At 39.3% G+C, this 17803-nt stretch overlaps 1 protein-coding gene across 1 annotated transcript in view; it reads left to right on the forward strand.

Annotated features, from left to right (window-relative positions):
- LOC145994408 (uncharacterized) overlaps positions 1 to 17803 on the forward strand; it is a 301805-nt gene that overhangs the window by 8162 nt on the left and 275840 nt on the right. Inside the window, exon 2 of the mRNA XM_083130533.1 lies at positions 3087 to 3134. The gene's annotated coding sequence lies outside the window, so the exon portion shown is untranslated. The remainder of the gene's footprint in view (positions 1 to 3086; positions 3135 to 17803) is intronic.

Raw genomic sequence — 17803 nt, forward strand, 5'->3', positions numbered from 1 at the left:
TCTTTCTTTGCCCATCCACCCCACCCATGCTCCTCCTAAATCGTGCATTAGGTTTCGATAATTTTATTGCGAATATACAGTGTAAGTAATGTCGCAATGCTCCTGAAAGTTTTACGCACAAGCTCGAAATTGTAGTCTCTAAAACAGTTTGAAAATGTCAAAAAGGGCCAAAATATGAAAGTATATGTATGCATTGTATTTACTCAAGTAAGTACCCCACACCCTCTATATTTAAGATAAAAAGAAATTGTGGTAGATTACGAGAGTGCTCGACTTCTTGGGCATAGAGCTCCTAACCACAAATAACATTTATCCTACATGGGCAAGCAACCCATTACGTTCAATCAATGCACTGAACTGGATGGAGGGTCACTGTCTCAGTGGAAGGCATTGGAAAGATAACAGAACATTTGCACACATACTAAATTTTGAGACATGAAATGAATCATTTGAAAAGTATTTGGTTTAATTATACCACAATTAACTTTATTCTACTTTCACAACATTTCAATAACATGTACTCAATCCTTCAATCCTTCTTTGTAATGTTTTATTCATGGAAAAAAATATTGTAAAAGTTGATCGTCACAGGTGAAACTATGTAGCTTGCGCACATATGGAAGTGACTGACATCTAAAGTGCTACCACATTTCAAAATTATAAGTAGAGCCCGGAAGTTCAGGCATTTATTTTCGTTAAAGCAGGCAGGCAAAAAGGCATTTATAATGTGGAAAATAGGCACTAAAAATGAAAAAAAAGGCAAAATAAACCGAAAAAAGGCACATTTGGAAGTCACTTACTTTTATCTATAATTTCTGGCAAAATGTTAAAATCTACATTGGGAAGAGCATTTAAATTTTCTCGGTCTTGATTGCACATAACTACAAGGTTTTTTTTTAAGTTCTCAATATTCATTGATAGTCATCTGTCAGAGAGAATGTTTTTCATAATAGAAAATGATCTTTCTACTTCGACAGAAGTTATTGGAGCATACATAAAACAAGCTGGACTAATTCCGGTAACAGTATTTTCACCTTTTAGAATATCACATATTGTTTTCAATTGTTTTAAGTCCTCCTTTGCACTCACTACCCGCTTGCACTTTTCTGCAACAGCTGACCCCTTTTCTCCTGGCACTTCCATCATCTGCTGCAGAGATTCCTCGAAGATTTTCATGGATGCTATAAGAGTCTCACCTCTTTCTTCTAGCTTTGTAATTGTCTCTAGCAATGCACCATACTGTGCAAAAATAAACGACAGTTCATTCTTCAGTTCTGAATAGCACAGGAGTTTTTTCACTTCACGGATTGAAGCCGCTTCATTTTCTGGAAGAGCATCGATCACCTCACTATTTTTTCAAGGTTGTTAGCATAATATAAGCTGCTGATATCCAGGTTCCCCATCTCGTCAACACTGGTTGCGGAGGTAAACTAAGTTCAGGCACAACTTCCTGAAATTTTCGGGTTCGAGAGGGAGATTTCAGAAATATCTGCTTTGTGTTCGATATCAACCTATCCATTTCTGGGTGCAACACTCTAACTTCTTCGGCGATTCTGTGCATTGCGTGAACTACACATGTGATATGAAGCATGTTCGGGAAGAGAATTTTCAATGCTATGGCAGCCTTCTTCATATATTTAGCTGCATCACTGTACACCATCTGGCCAGAGCAGAAGTAGGGAATTTGAGAATAACAGCTATTGACGAACCATTGGCTCTCTCTAGTTGTTCTGACGTGAGAAGAAATGACAAGGATTCTGCGCATGTTGGTTCCATAGTTCCTATGATGACGTTGGCTATGTAGCGTCCCATACCGTTAGTACTTTCATCTATTGAAATCCAGATCATATTTCCAACAACTTCAGCACGAGTTCTTCGCAGAGCTTCTTCGTAGCAGACGCTTAAATATGTTTTCCGCAGCTTAGATTCCGACGGCACCGTTTCTTTAGTGTATTTCTCCAGGAATTTCCTCAGTGACTTGTTTTCCACTTTCCAGAAAGGTATTCCTGCTTCCATGAAAGCTTTGCACAGTTCAAGAGACAACTGAGATTGCCTGTTGGATGAACTGCCCACTGTTGAAATTAGTGATATCTTCTTCTGTCCGATCATTTTAGCAGCTGCACTTTATGTTTTGCTGTTGACACATGCTGAGATATAAAGTAATTTTTCTCATGGTTGTTTGTTTATTCACATATCTTGCAGAGAAGAATAGTACCGTCTGTCGAAAATGTGCAGGTGTTCAGCAACAGGTTTTCTGCAGTCAATCATGCACAAGGAAATGTTAACCGAAAGGCAATATATTAACTCGGCATGAAATACTTTTTCCTCACACTTTTCTCCTTCAGCAATGTTGAAACATACCTGAGTTTAATATTACTTAAATAAGGCGAAAATTATTCACATAATAAACGGAAGAAAAATAAATGCCAACAACGTTTTCTGGGAGAAAAATAATGTATATACACATATTTTTTTTAAAAAAATTGTCAAATTTCATTGAAAAAGGCAAAAAAGGAATTATAATTAAAAATAGGCACTGGGGTCTCAAATAGGCAAAATATGCAAAATGAAAAGGCTTCTAAAACATTCGAAACAACATAAAAAACGTATATCCGGAAAATTTTTATCAGTATATGCAGTAGATAAAAAGAGGCATTTTGCCAAACTTACGGGCTCTAATTATAAGCTTTGTTCGTTCAATGTTTTATCTAAATATTTTAGACCTTTTGATTTTTTTATTTCTTGGATGTAAGTTCGTATTATTTCTGTTGAAAGTCCATTTGTAGCATGATTTGAGAAAAATATCCTGAAAAAACCCACTGTGACTTGTTCCACATTAATTATTTTGAGTATTATAAGCTTGGCTAAGCTTTTATTTTACAAGCTTTCTCAAAATGTTGACAATTCTAGAACCTTACAATTAATTATTTAAAGCAATAAATTACAACATTTTCTAAAAAAAAACAACACATTTTGAGTGTTTTTTTGGTGGGTTTTTCAAGGTTGGTTTTTCTGAAAAATAAATAAATTATGACATTGTAATAATTCCTATTTTCTGGTCTTGAAAGTAGTATTTTTTTTTTCAGGGTAGCTTCTGTAGCTGCTGTTAAGAGTTTGGTTCGCCAAAGCATAGGGTAAGTATCCAGACAGTGAAACCTTGATTTTATGTTTTTCAGGGGACCAAGCTGTAAAAACTTTAAATGCAGGAGCATGTAAAATCGGGGGAAATTTTATAACATTTTGTTATGTTGGGACCATCAAGATTTAATGTATAATGCAGTAAAACGTAAAATCCGGGAACTTAAAATCGGGGTTCCACTGTATTTAGCATTTCAGCTGTGCTGCATAAGATCTAGATGCTTGTTTTTGGAATGCAACTGTGTGCTGGCCTCTTTGGTGGAGTGGGCAACAAGGGCATTGCCACATGGTGGTACCATGCAGTACTGTAATCTCTATTCTTAAACCATCTTTTTACCTAATCATGAAATAATAATAATAACGATCTTAATTAATTTTCATATTATGAATAGATCTATAAATTACATTAGTGTATTAATTGTAAACATTATACTATTATTATTTCTGAGATACTTTGTTCGGACCCCTCCCTCCTCCCTGAGCTATATGCCTGATCCTTCCCATTACTGCCAAGCTTCCTAAGATCGCACTTAGTGGGTCAGTAGAAGAATAATTCACCCAGTGTAGAGGCAGAAGGTGGGAGAGGGGGTAAAATTTTATGAATAGCAGCAGATATATACAATGTACCCCTAAATAACATTCAAAAAAGATAAAAGAGAGTATATATTTAGTGGTACTGGTGCCACAGTACTCCATGCCAGTTGCAACGATCCCCCTAGATCGTTACAAATTTACACATTTATTCTTTTTATTGTTGAATAGCATTGTGTAATCTTATCTGTTTTGTTATCGCTTTTGCATAGGATTTCACTGCTGTGCTTGGTAGAGAAAGAAGTTCTACCATATCTCACTAGGGAGCATTATTGTTCTAATAGTTCATTGTTAACCTGTATAGATGGCACTCAATGTTAAGCAGTGCTCTCATAGTTCACGAGTATCCACTAGAGGTGCTGGCGCTGCACTCAGAATTGTATATAAACAGCGACGCCTGCTCCCACAAATAGTCCAGCATTGCTAGCACATGGGTGCTTAAGATTACAAGAAGGCTTTTTACAGTGTGGCCTACTCTGGTAGATTATACGAGCGATAGCAATATTTCTCGGCCTACCAGGTAGAACATACGCATTGTTCTAAGCTACGGTTTAGCTCGTGGATATAATTACTGTTGGGAGACTGTCTACTAGTAGATTATACGAAGGGTGAGACTGTCTACTAGTAGATTATACGAAGGGTATCCGTATTCTTTGGCCTACTAGTAGATTATACATTTCACAACAGTCGATTCAGAAATTATTTCATCTTTTGGCCTACTCTTGTAGATTATACGAGCGATAGCAATATTTATTGGCCTACCAGGTAGATTATACAAAGGGTGATGTTCATCGATAGTTAATTTTCGTTAAGGGAAAAATAAGCAGTGTTTAATTACTGTCTTTAGCTTAGCTTTATTAAAGTTATTAATTAAAGTAAATAACGTTTAACTAAGCTTTATCCATTATAAGCTTATAATAAATATCAGTTACTTGGTAATATTACTCTTTAATAGGAAGGCAGAATAAATTGTTCCTTGAGTCGTTAAATTAATGCCCTATTGTCCCCATGTCAGCACAGAGGCAACCCAATGCCCTAAAAGAAAAATAAGGTCCCTTATTCCCCACTGGAAAAAAAAAATGAATGGTCCCTGTCCTCCCTCTCCAAGATGCCTGCAGAGGAGATTCGAACCTGGAACTTCAGGAACGACAAAGTGCAGTGAAATCGTATCAGGATATATTGTGACTTTGTTTTTGTGCCGATATCTAATTTCACCCCAGTGTAATAAATTTGTTAAGTCGACTCTAACTTTCATATATATATATATATATATATATATATATATATATATATATATATATATATATATATATACACACACACACACCCGAACCCTGAGTGTATAAGAACATCATATCTTCGACTAGAGAAGAGCTAACATCATGGGTAAAACTGAATAATGTTCACCTTCACAACGTCGAACCCGGTATGTTGCAGTCAAGTACAATTCTGAGTTTACTGCAACTGCAATGTTGTGGGCCTGTGTGCAGGTCCGGGGCGCTACACAGTCTTTTTTGTGACCCACCCTGTATAATATGAATCTGTGTACCAAGTTTTATTGATGGGTGTTCACTGCCATACAGAATTCAACATTTATGTTTAGAGCCAGTATGTTGCTGCATTTATGAAGGGAATCTATTCGGAGCCAGTATGTTGCTGCATTTATGAAGGGAATGTATGGGCAATGGCCTTAAGATAATACCTGTAGTAATGAGCATGTTGAGCACTATTTTACTTCCTTGAGCTTGCATGCGTTCGTCCCATGCTGTCTTATTGTAATGCGTTGCAAGAACAGTAATGATCTATATTTCTATTGGCTCAAACATAGGAAATTGTCTTTCCCATTTACAAAAGGCTACTCGGTTACTAAAGAAGCGCTATTTAAAAGATTGATTGATTGATTTAGTTTATTTTACTTCGCGTTTTGTGTCTCTTGGCTAATTTGCGAAGATGGGGATGAGAGATGAAAGTGATGAATGGACATTCACAAACAACCAAGCCCGACCGGGATTCGAACCCGGGACCCTTGGCGTCGCAGCGCGATGTGCTAACCACTCGGCCACAGGGTCAGGCACTATTTAAAAGACTTAAAGTCTTCGATCTTTCTAGAAAGTAAGGCTATTTTACCAAATGGTGGTCCATCTGAGTGGGACAAGCCATTTCTCAACATGATTGTCTATGGAAGTTGTTGTTCTTCTCCTGAGGAGCTATTAAAAGGCTTAAAACAAATCGAATGTGACATTGGCTGTTCACAAGTCTATGAAAAATGCGTAACCCTGATCATTAATCCCCTGCAGAATATTCCCTGTGAAAGCATTAGGTGCTCAATTGAGCCTTTCTTTCTGATCACCGGTTTTAACTTTTTTTCCGGACCCACGGTTACCAAGGAAACTAATTTCAATTCCAACTGTATGACATCCGGATTCTTTGACATCTGATTCTGGACACCTGGAATTTTATCACGGTTTTTCGAATTGCAGATTCTTTTTTTCACCATCGCTTTCAACAAAAGTTTTTTTTTTTTGTAACAAAGCAATGACATTTTACCAAGGATATTAGCAAATCTGGCTGTTCATAATCTTGCAGTAGGTTTTTCATATGTGTAGTGGTGCTCTTTGTAGTGGTTTCTGATGGACATATGTTGCTGGAATATGTGTGAAATTGTATAGAGCCCCTAGTTTCTTTGAAGCATGAGGCAGAGGTACACCCAGAATCTCTTAAAGAGGAGGCATTCAATTATTCAAGAGACATTTGAATTCGTTACAAATTGGAAAATAGTGGGGTGGGGGCTGGGGGAATGTTTTCATAAAAAAAGTTTACTCTAATTTGCTTTGAAGGTAACTTAATACTTATTAATGCATGAGGATTCTCTCTGTGCATATGTATATTGTATTCTTCTCCATAAATGTATGTTCGTGTAGTAATTTTTTATGTATTCACTCACCTGTACAAACTGGGCATCACTATTAACCATTTTAAGTTTTCAGTAAGCAGCATTTTGTTTAAAAAAGGTAAATTGTCCATAAGGCATCACCGTGGGGTAAATGGGGTAAACAGTAAGAATAAGGACTGGCCAATTCATTGGGAGCAGACCTCCTTGTAGTGGTCAGCGTAACACACTAGGAGGTCAAAGGTTCCAAGTTCGAACCTTGGTTATGGCGTAGATCAGTAGACCAGATCCGTTTTATCAGTCCATCAGCAGTGGCGTTTGGAGGGGGCAGCAGGGACAGTTTACTTTCTCTTGTTAGATAAGGTTTAGCTTAGTGCGGGGACAAAAGTTGCAAAAAGTGGGGGGAAACTGCCCCCCTCGCCGTAACTGCTCATCAGTCATATTAATCGTCGCATTAACGCAAGAGGTTCTCAAGAACCACCACTGTTCTATACACATATATTTTTTCGAAACGAGAGAAATTTTCAAAAATAGTAACTACTGAAACAGGTCAGAGGTCCACTAAAGCCGGCATCACACGGAACTGGATTTCCAGTAGGTACGCCCAGAGGCGAAGATATAGTACAAGCAATGCAAGCACTGCTTGCATTATTCGAATATCATTTAATGTACTTAATGTTTTAGCCTTATTTCGTTTCCATCGCACTCGATTTAGCGAAAAATTACGGCCGCAAACTCCCTCAGCAGCTCTGTAGCAAGCACCAGCCTCAATGCTTGCGGCTGCTCTGCGGGAAAATAACGCACCCGAAGGAGTCACATGGCGAAGCTTGAAATTCGAGTGGAACCCGTCCACAACGCTTATACCAAAAGCTCTGCTTGCTGAGCTTGCGTTATTCCCGAAAATAGCCGAGCTCAACCGAAAGCAGAAGGATATAGTATTGCCACCAAAAACTAGGAGTAAAGAATATTTGTCTTCATGAACACGTAAATAAGATCGCGAATATAAAAATATTTCTTAGTCATAAAATAACTAAAATAAGTTATTATCATTGTTCTAAATTCCATATATATATATCATTTTATATTACAATTTATTTTAGATTTCGCGAATTGTAAAACGCGTAAAAAAATGGATATTGGGAGTTCGGGCGAGATGGTAAAGGGCGGGGGTTTGTGTTTCAGGAAGTGAAATGTCTGCACCCCCGTGAAGAGTTTCCCCAGGGAGGGAGGGAAGATTCGACGGACCTTGGTCTGCACCCTGTGTCCGGCTCGGTCCAGCTCAAATTACGTCAAAAGTGTTGACCGCACCAGTGTTTGCAACTGCCAAGTTATTTACACAGTAATTCAAGTGAGCTGTTTCACAAATTTTACAACCACATTCAATAAATTGACTGCTTTTGAATAAAACTTGGGGTGAAAATAAAGCTATCTAAAAAGAACTCTACTGATATTTACACAGCACAATTAAATCGTATACATTGTACACATTATGAACACAAGAACATGTTTTAAGTTTTATTATTATGACACGAGTGGTGCTCCCAGGATTTTTTGTAGTAGTCTCCTCATTTTGTCATCTTTTCCTGCCTTTGACTTTCCTTTTCTTAGGAATACTGGGCCAAAGGGGGGGCAACCCCTATCCGGCCCCGGCCCCGCCTCTGTATGACACTTTATTACTTAAATATTATGTATATACTCTTTCTGCTGTAATGATTCTGATTCCACCACTTAATTTCTATCTCCATACTGATATAGTATCTTTCCTTCCCATGAGGGTTAAAATGAAGGAAATAGGTTGGTATCACTTTCGGTCGTTTCAGAGATTTCCCAAGTGATCTTGCGTGGATGCTTTCCAGTTGTGGAAAGAGCATGGGAGTGTCTTCACGTTTTGAGAACCTTGAAGCCCTAAGATTTGTTGAATTGTTCGATAGCGGGAAATTTCCTATATATGCAAAGGAGTTTGGAATTCTTTGTGGTGAGTACATCGTCTATGCATGTGTTTCTTTTGTTTGAAATGGATTTTTTAAAGTTTGTGTTTAACTTTTTATTTTAATGTTTGACTCCGAATGCGATTTTTAGGGTGCCCACAAATCCTAAATTACAATCACGCAGTGTAAATTAAATAAATGAGTTGTTTTACCTAAATCCGTTTGGTCACCGTTTGTCCACATTAAAAAATTATGAACAAATAAAAGTACTAATATATAAATAAGAAAATACGTACCCCTTTAGTCGTATGCGGAAAGTTCGCATATGTAAGACGTTTACTACCATACGAATAACGTTACCTGGAATTTCGAAAGTAAATGTGACGTTTGAGGATCATATGGTTTATTTTTAGAACCGTCACTTTATTATGATATTTTGACAAATCCAGCGACCGGGCCTATGAGGCTATAAACCTTTAATCCCCCTCTTGGCGTGCCATTGTACTACATGTTTTGTTGTACTGAAACATTGCTTGCCTCCTTCGTAAGACTACGCTTCGCTACTGGGTACGCCCTAGTTGGCGCTGGACTGGCTACCAATTTGTTAGTTTTCGCCTCACGCGATACTTATCATCGTATTTGTCGATAGACTTTTCTTCCCATACGAGGGGGAAGTTGTAATGGCGGCCGCGTGAGATGTAAACAATGGGCCCGTTCCGAAAGTCGCACGAGTTTAACGCGTTAAATGAGTTATGGCAACTGGCCGTTCCATAAGTGCATCCGTGCGTTTCGTGAGGTTCATTATGCTGTCCCAAAAGTCGCATTCCGTGCGTCTCGTGCAAGAACGAGATTCACCAAACGCACGGGCCAGGAGGCTGGTTTTTTCCGTGAGTATCGTCTGCTGCCTGCAGACACCGCGGGTGCATGATGCACTAGTTCGGGAATTGTATTATAATTTTAACAGAGAGTGATATGAAACAACATGCACAAGGTGAGTGTGCCTCAACTGTTCTTACAATGTGATTAAAATGATTAACAGTATCCGCAGTAGAGTTTACTTCTGTCAGAAGGAAATGCCTTCCGCTGGACGCCATGCGGAAAATTTCTATAAACAAAACGCTGCGCCTGCGCTTTCGTCTAGTGTCCCATAAGTCTGTAAAATAACTGGTTTCACCAGATTCACGAGCCCAGTTATTTTCGTTCGATTCGTTCGTTTCGTTAAGACTTTCGGAACGCACCCAATGTATCACTTCACATTTTTAAAAGCCGATAACCATTCAGCCGAGAGGAAGAACGTTTCGTATAAAACTTTTATTAGGTACAAAACAATGGCGCTGCTTAAATACATACTTTACAACGTACTGTACGCGTATGGAAGAATATTTTAGTTTCAAATGTAAACACCGTGCACTCAGCATAGATGGTGTAACTCAACGCGCCTTTCATGCTGTATGCGTTATACATTGCTGGAGTAACATTCGGAAGCCACAGACTACAGCGCCTAGAATAACGTAGTGTGGAAAACGGCATGCTTCTGCGCTCTCTGGCTGGTTCCACTTGAAAATGATCCGCTAGAGGCGCTGGTGTTAACCCCGGTGCTTGGTGTTCGACTGCTTATAATGGAAGTAAATGGAGTTTTCGCTGCAACGTCTGATTCTTTTACATGAAGCATTTCTATGAATGTGCTAATTGCTATGATATTTGGTACAATGGTCGCAGAGATATTAACGAACATTCTAGACAGTCGACCACGTCCTGTTATCGTCATACTTTCGTTATAATAATACGGGAGAAAAAATACGCGTGGAATGGTCTTGGCAACTAAATTTTTGTGTATGAATTAGGTTCATTATTATTATCATCATCATTTCTTTTAAAGATATACACACTGAAGCATTTGTATTTTTGATATTTACTGTCTCTTTTCTTCCGCTTTAAACTAATCGCGGCGATGATGATGATGATGATTGCATGAAACGACAAGGGGAACCCCACAAAACTTTCTTAGTGCCATCGACATGAGTGTAAGGCAACTTTCAAACCAACGGGACAAGCGACACGGGATGTTCACACTGTCACACTAGTGACACACACTTCCAGACTGTAAAATAGCATTCATTGCACATGAGGGTCCAAACAGCAAACGACACGTTCATATGGCGTATTCGCGTGCTACTTGTTACTTCGGTCGGAAAGCTCCTTAAAGGAAGGGTGCTGAGACCGAAGCGACACGCTACAGGGGGAGTTCCCAACTAAGTGACAAGCGACATGGTGCCTTCAGTCTATTAGCAAGCGTTGCTTGCGAACAACAGATAGGCGACACGATAAACCGCACATTACAACGACAGATCTAGGCGACACGATAAGCCACACGTGCCGCTTCTGCGTCGCTCAAACTGGGCCATTCCCTCAATAGCTTGCAACATGTTGCCGTGGTTTGTTGTTCGTGCATACGCGATGCAATGAGTGTCTTGCTTTAGTGAGATTGCGCACCAAAGCGACAAGCGGCACGCGACACATATCGGTTGAGGATTTCACCAACCGAAAGCTGGCCTGTGCTTCCCGTCATGCCGCTACGATGTGAAATGTTGCTCTTGATTGGCTCCTTTCCAAGCAACATGTGTCACTTCGGTATGAAAGTTGCCTTGGACCGAATGACTCGTGTCGCTTTGGTGTGAAATCCTCGTATCGTTTGTCGCGTGCCGCTTTGGTGTAAAATCTCCTGGAGGAAAGGTGCAGTCAGAGCTTTTGTCCCTACGGTTCGAAAGGCTGCATTGATTTCCGACTGCTCGCTTTCAAGCGACATTTGTGGTTTGTCGCCTCGGTATGAAATATCTCTCAGGATACTATATATAGCCCATTCTAATAAGATAGAAAAATAAACTCTAATACACAGGCCAAGACCTGACGTCCGGAATCACATTGCGATGTTTCTTCTTGTGTTACGCATGCTATTTATTTATTAATTTTATTTTACTTTTCTTTCCAAATTAATGCCATTTCGTGACTGCAAATCACTCCACAAATATAACTGTTTCCATCAATTCACTTACCGCCTTTCTAGAGGAAAAAATCTACACAATATATTCCAAAAACTAACTAAGCCGCATTACTTACAAAATTAGCACCTGGGTCGATTGCACTGCCATCTACTTGTCATCGTCTCGGGGAACCAGTTTCTTGGGTCGTTTTCCACACTACGTTATTCAAGGCGCTGTACCACAGACAAAAGCGCTCCTTTGCACACTCACAGATTATCTTCATGTGGCGAAACTTTGCTCTGATTGTCTGTTCCACAGAATCCAATCGAGGAAAGCAAGTAGCAATTAGAACATGTCCTATTCCTCCAAACCAGTCAAGCAGTCAGCCAGGCGGCCATGATTGCTACCTAGAAAGTTAGTTCAGCGCCAACTAGGGCATTCCTACTAGAAATCCAGTTCCGTGTGATAGGGGCTTTAGTCTGATGGCACCAAACTAGAAATTCCAGACGCATTTTGCAACTCGCGACCATTAATTTTGACTACTCTTACGAAGGTTGTTGGGAGTTTCCTGAAAGGCAATAAAAGTGGAAGTAGAAGAGACTGTCGATCAAGCAGATACGTCGAGTGTGGTCACAGCAGAGCGTCTATCAGATTTCCCCACGTCCTTTCTGCCCTTGCATGCCGTGGATCTGTCCTAAAATCGCTCCACTTTAGTCCACAAGTATGGTTTCGTCGGCGTAGGCGTAACGAGTGGCTAAAGCACTTAGCCAACGTCGGAAACGTCACCATGGCAACAGAGGTTTTCTCTTCTCAAACAAAAGTGGAGAACCCTGCTTGCTGTTCGGAATAAGTTCATGTTTTAGAGCAACTCGAGAGCTCATGTACCAGAATGGGATTATTGTGACAGTGCTCCCCAAAGACTGCAGAGAACAAGACGCCTCAACGGGCCTTGAGAAGCATCGTATGTAACTTCCTATTAGTTTAGCAGCAGCCCAACAGATGTCTCTATCTTAGGCCTATTTTAGACTGAAGCATTTCCCTTGGCATTTTTGCTAGGATAAATCCTTCCAAGAATCGTATAGCATTTTTTATAGTAGACAATACTTTACACGGAAGCATTTCCTCTTAACATTCCGATTGCGATGTGAAGCGGACAGAGAACGTTAGATAATATATACAGCACAAAAGGCATACGAGATGAGGCAATGCCTGGTGTTTATAATTGAAACAATCTTCCATACGTGTACTGAGTACGCTGTGAAGTAGTTTCGCGCCTGATAAGAGGTGGCAGCACTGCACACGTAATACGCTACGATTTATGCGATATAGACGATAGTCGAGGTATCTTATCCTTGCCATGATCTTTGATGCTCCCCACGTCTCAGCATCTGGCCTGATCGGTTACGAAGAGCTGCATAGTTATGCCATAGACCAATGTATACATTGGTCTGTGGCTATACTATCGTCTTTTAATTTAGGACCGTCTTGGTTGCGTATCTACGGGCTGACATAACCTCAGGCCGAACTAGATACTACAGTGCGTTCATTTGGGGCATTTCGTCCCGTAACGTCTCTCTTATCATATCTGTAGTTTGTAGACAATACTATTTATATTGCATAACTAGTACTAAATCTTATAAGAGTTGTTCAGGCGCTATCTCAGCCCAGAGCACAAAACGTACTTTCAGCCATTTGTAAGCGTTACCTAACTAAAAAAAAAACATTTTATGTTTTATACTGCACTGTATTTGATGTTGTTTCGTTAATAGATTTTGTGCCAGTCAAACTCTTCTGTCTTTGATCTTTCATTTATCCTGTCACTACAAAGTTCAGTTCAGATTAAGGGCACGAGTAACAGTTTCCATGTCAGCCAGACGCGAGGACCCTAAACTGCTGCTCCCCCGCGGCGAGCTGGAGAAAGAGAGGTCTGTATGCTGGATGGTTGGAGGAGAAGGGTGGGGGGAGACTTAGTATTACGCTTATGGGAGTATTGTTTTACTTGTACTCTTGGGAACATCCAACTTCCGATGCGTAGAAAAACACATGAAGGGAAAGAGGACAGGTTGAGAATTTCGTTTGTGTTGGGAAAAGTCGAAACTTCCATTTGATTTGTCGTAACTTGAAGTTGAAGTTTTGTCCGTAAGGAATACGTACATGGGATTCTGTAGATACTTATTCATCAATCATCATATTTTTTACAGATCGTATCTAGCTTAATCAAATTTAAAAACCCGCTTCCACTTGCAACATGGAAAGGGGGGGTATTCTAACTCTCTTCTACTATTTTTTTTTCAGTAGCAGTGCCCTTTCCGACGATATTGAAATAAATGCATGGCTGGTGCGAATCTCTTCGGTTTTAGTGATCTTCGGATATAGTGAAACAATCAAACGGACATGTACGTGTAAACTATATCAGGCTTTGTGCTCTTGTTCCTAACTTTTTGAGGGTACTAAACTTTCACTTTGCAATGTACATATTATCAAAACGTATATGCTTATGAAACCATTTCGAAAAAATCTTAGATTCATTTCATATGTATAGATTGGTGAGTTTGTCCTCTCCAAATTAACATGTTTTGTTTTTATGACAATAACTTCTGGCTTTCTAATGAATTTAGCTTATTTATAGAGAGGGAAACTGTTGTACCATGAAACACTTTTTACATTTTATTTTTTTAAAATTTTAGGTATTGGCTTTTTTACGTGAAAAAATACTGGCAATATGTATTGAATATTTCTTTACAACTTCCTGCTTGAATTTTGCTCTTCTATAGTTCTATTAAGGATAAAATAAATCAAATGTGATAATATGTAAAGTGTTCCGTGGTACAGTCACGAACACTTCTGGGTTGTAACGACCCTATTGAAGAAGCACTGAAGCAAGCCATCCATGTCTGACCACCAAGCGTCTTGTGACTAGACAACCCAACCAGCATTGCAATTCTGCGGCTTGTATACCAGTCACGGGTATACATCTCTGTAAATTGAGTAGTGAGTAGCCAAAGAGAAATACGAGATGAAGATTGTCGATCGTAATGTCTCGTGTTCTCGACATGGAATAATACTCGGTCCACGTTACGTTCCATTCTTTAATGTTGTTTGGGAACGAACCTGACGGACTGGGTTTATATTTTCACTCCTTGCGTTACAGTAAATTCCATATTTTACAATTATATTAATGCTTTGTACGAAAATAATACCCAGAAAAACATCGAACACACGTGCACACCACTCTTCTCACACACATGCACGTGAAAACAAACACACAAAGCTAAGTTTTAACTTCCAAGTGAATGTCCAAATAACAGTACATGGAGAAGCACGATGTGCGAAACATGGCACTTTTCAGAGAAAGAATGCGTCTATTTTTGACATACGTGGTTTCTATTAATAGACAATGAAACAATTATGAGAGAAATTAACATGCATTTTCGTCTTCAGGTGTTGAGGAAGGAAACAGACTGACTGGAAAAAAGGAAACATTGTGTTATTGATAGTGTGTTGGTTAGCGTACAGAGCTTTCATCAGTGAGGTCTAGGTTCGATCCCCACCAAGGACAATTTTTTTTTATTCTTTCTGTTAGTGAAGAAGTATGTAATATTGTTTTCTAGGCATTTTGACGAAAGGATACACATCAAATTTGTTCGTTTAATCTGTATTTTCATTCTTCTAATAAGTTCTCTATCACAAGGGGATATAGAGACTCTCTATCTAGGCGATGGATATCTTCTCAATGGTTCCGTAGCTACGATTCTCCAGTCCCTTCCACCACTTGTCTTATTTATTTACTTCATTCATATCAACTCACGAAATACCATGAATTTAACGAAAACACACAGATATAGTTAGAACAATGAACACACCTCGCGTCGAAGGTTCCAGACTCGAGTTCTGGCCTTTTTTTACGAGGGGATTATTCTTGTGTGTCTGTTTATCATCTTTGTCAAAAAAAATATTCCTCATTATTGCCGTGATTAACCTAGGGAGCATGGTGTAAAGACTAAAGAGGTGGATGCAAGCCGATCCTGAAAACTCTCCCTTCCGGCGCATGACGTCATCATCGTTGCAGGAGAGGACTACGGGGAGTCCGTTCGCTCTACAGTGAAGCGTTCTTCGTGAAACAAATTTCAGCTACAGACTCAATATAACTTCAAAACAGGCGGAATAACCATATAATAGTATATCGAGCGGAGGGCGTGATGGGGTTGCGACCCCCAAAATGCACGAGCCAAGAAAAATGAGAAAGAATTAAGGGAATAGTTAAGAATGTGGGTATCTTGCAAATATCAAATACAATGTTGTGAAAAAATGTTGTTTATTAATAAATCGCTTTTCAGCCTTACTGGTCAGCATGAACCTTCGTGTTCAAGCATGTTGAGTGTCAGACTTAGCGAAGGCTTCGACATCCAGTCCAGACTTGGGCACTCCTTTCAGAGTGTTCTCTCATGGATTTCATGTATCATAATTAATTCTCGTCATCACGATAGTCTTACCTTTATTTCTTCTTTGTTTTTGGAAAATGCAAATTCAACTTTTAACCATACTATCACAATTCTGACTACCTCTCTCACATTTGAAAAGTAGTTTTAATTCTTTCATATTAACATATTGAATCCCATTACAGTTGTTATCTGATTTTCTAGGAGCTAGAAAACACACAGAAAGAGAAAGAGGGTGGGGAAATTCATTCGTACTTGATAATCTTACAAGCATTTCCTACAGGAAAAATAGTGTCCAGCTTTAGCTTCCCCTAAAATATTCGGTACGCTATTGCAACCGCATGAGTAGAATCGAAGGAGAAAGTACGTATTAGAAATTATAATGGAAAAGCAATATGTAAATGGAAAATTAAGCTTTTGAATTTATTTTTCTGAAGAATTTTGTTATTGTTACCTATGCTGCTTGTTCGAACAAATGAAGTGCTGGAATTTTATGGAAAATTGATAAGCTTTTACAAATCTTTAACAGTACAAAACAACATTAAAGTCCTTTAACATTATTTACATAGCAAGAAAATATGTACGGTATCATACAAGTTTTTTTCAATTTATTCATAAATTTGTACCTACTGGCCTCCGTGGCGGAGTGATTAGCACAGCGCGCTGTGGCGCCAAAGGTCACGGGTTCGAATTCCGGCCTGGGCATGGATGTTCTTTGTGAGTTATCCTTCATAAACTTCATCCAGTTATTACTCATCAATGTCGTCGCGATTAGCCAAAAGTAACAGATAAGCTACGCTAAATAACAACATTAAAGAATCACATTCGTATCTAAACATAAATGAAGCACTGGAAACGTATGAAACCTATTTTCGTGTAGTGTTACACTCATTACAGCTGCACAGGCGGTAGTCGACAGTAAAAGTAATCAAAGTAAAGGCGAAAAAATATTATAGTCTTCACTTCACAGCCAAGAAACAGCCATAATTCGGATGGTCAAGTTGTAGTTTCCATACGGAACGTGGGTTCGATTCTCTTGGTACAGTGATACATTCTCTGAACCTATAGTGGTGATCCGATCACTGTACCAAGATATGAAATAGTGGAGTCCACCTCCTGAGCATTTCTGTGTGTATAATGTGCAGAACCAGTTAGATTACATGATTTTAATCTTTAATAGTATTTGTCCGGCTAAATTCGTGCCAGCTGCCGCGGTTAGACGTTATTAACAGATCGAAGTCTAAATACCTCATTCTTTGATCCATCCGGTGGAGGAGACATAATCTCATAAATAGACATAATATTGGGATCATACTTACTATTATTATTTTTATTCTTAGTTTGAATATTTCGGGTAGTGGAACTTGTTGCGTATCTTCATGTACCTGATTTTCTCCAAGGAGAACATAGAGTGTACAATATATTTTAATAGTCGGTATGGGATCTGACTGGTACGCTGGAGACCCGGGTATGATTCCCGGGGTGAGTGATCTAAGTTTAGAATATTTCCAGTCTTTTACCCGCATAAAGCGGTTCTGGAGCTCACCCAGCCTTAAATAAATGGGTACTTGGGGGCAACCAAGAGGGGTAAAGGCGGCTGTAGCGTGGTACTGATTTCATCACCTCCAAAATGGCCGAGATCGAAAATGTTTGGGGACAGGGGTGCCCATATCCCCCCCAGTCAATGGCGCAATTCCCCCAAATCATGTCATGCGTCCCCCCCAAATTATATTATTCGCGCACTCAAACCATATAGTAATCGCCATAAAGTAAAGCTCAGGGAGATAATATAATACGGTTCCTCTTTCAAAGAACTCACCCCCACACCCCCGTTTT

This window comes from Lepisma saccharinum, chromosome 10 (assembly GCF_977018435.1).
Source record: "Lepisma saccharinum chromosome 10, izLepSacc3.1, whole genome shotgun sequence".
Classification (NCBI taxonomy): Eukaryota; Metazoa; Arthropoda; class Insecta; order Zygentoma; family Lepismatidae; genus Lepisma; species Lepisma saccharinum.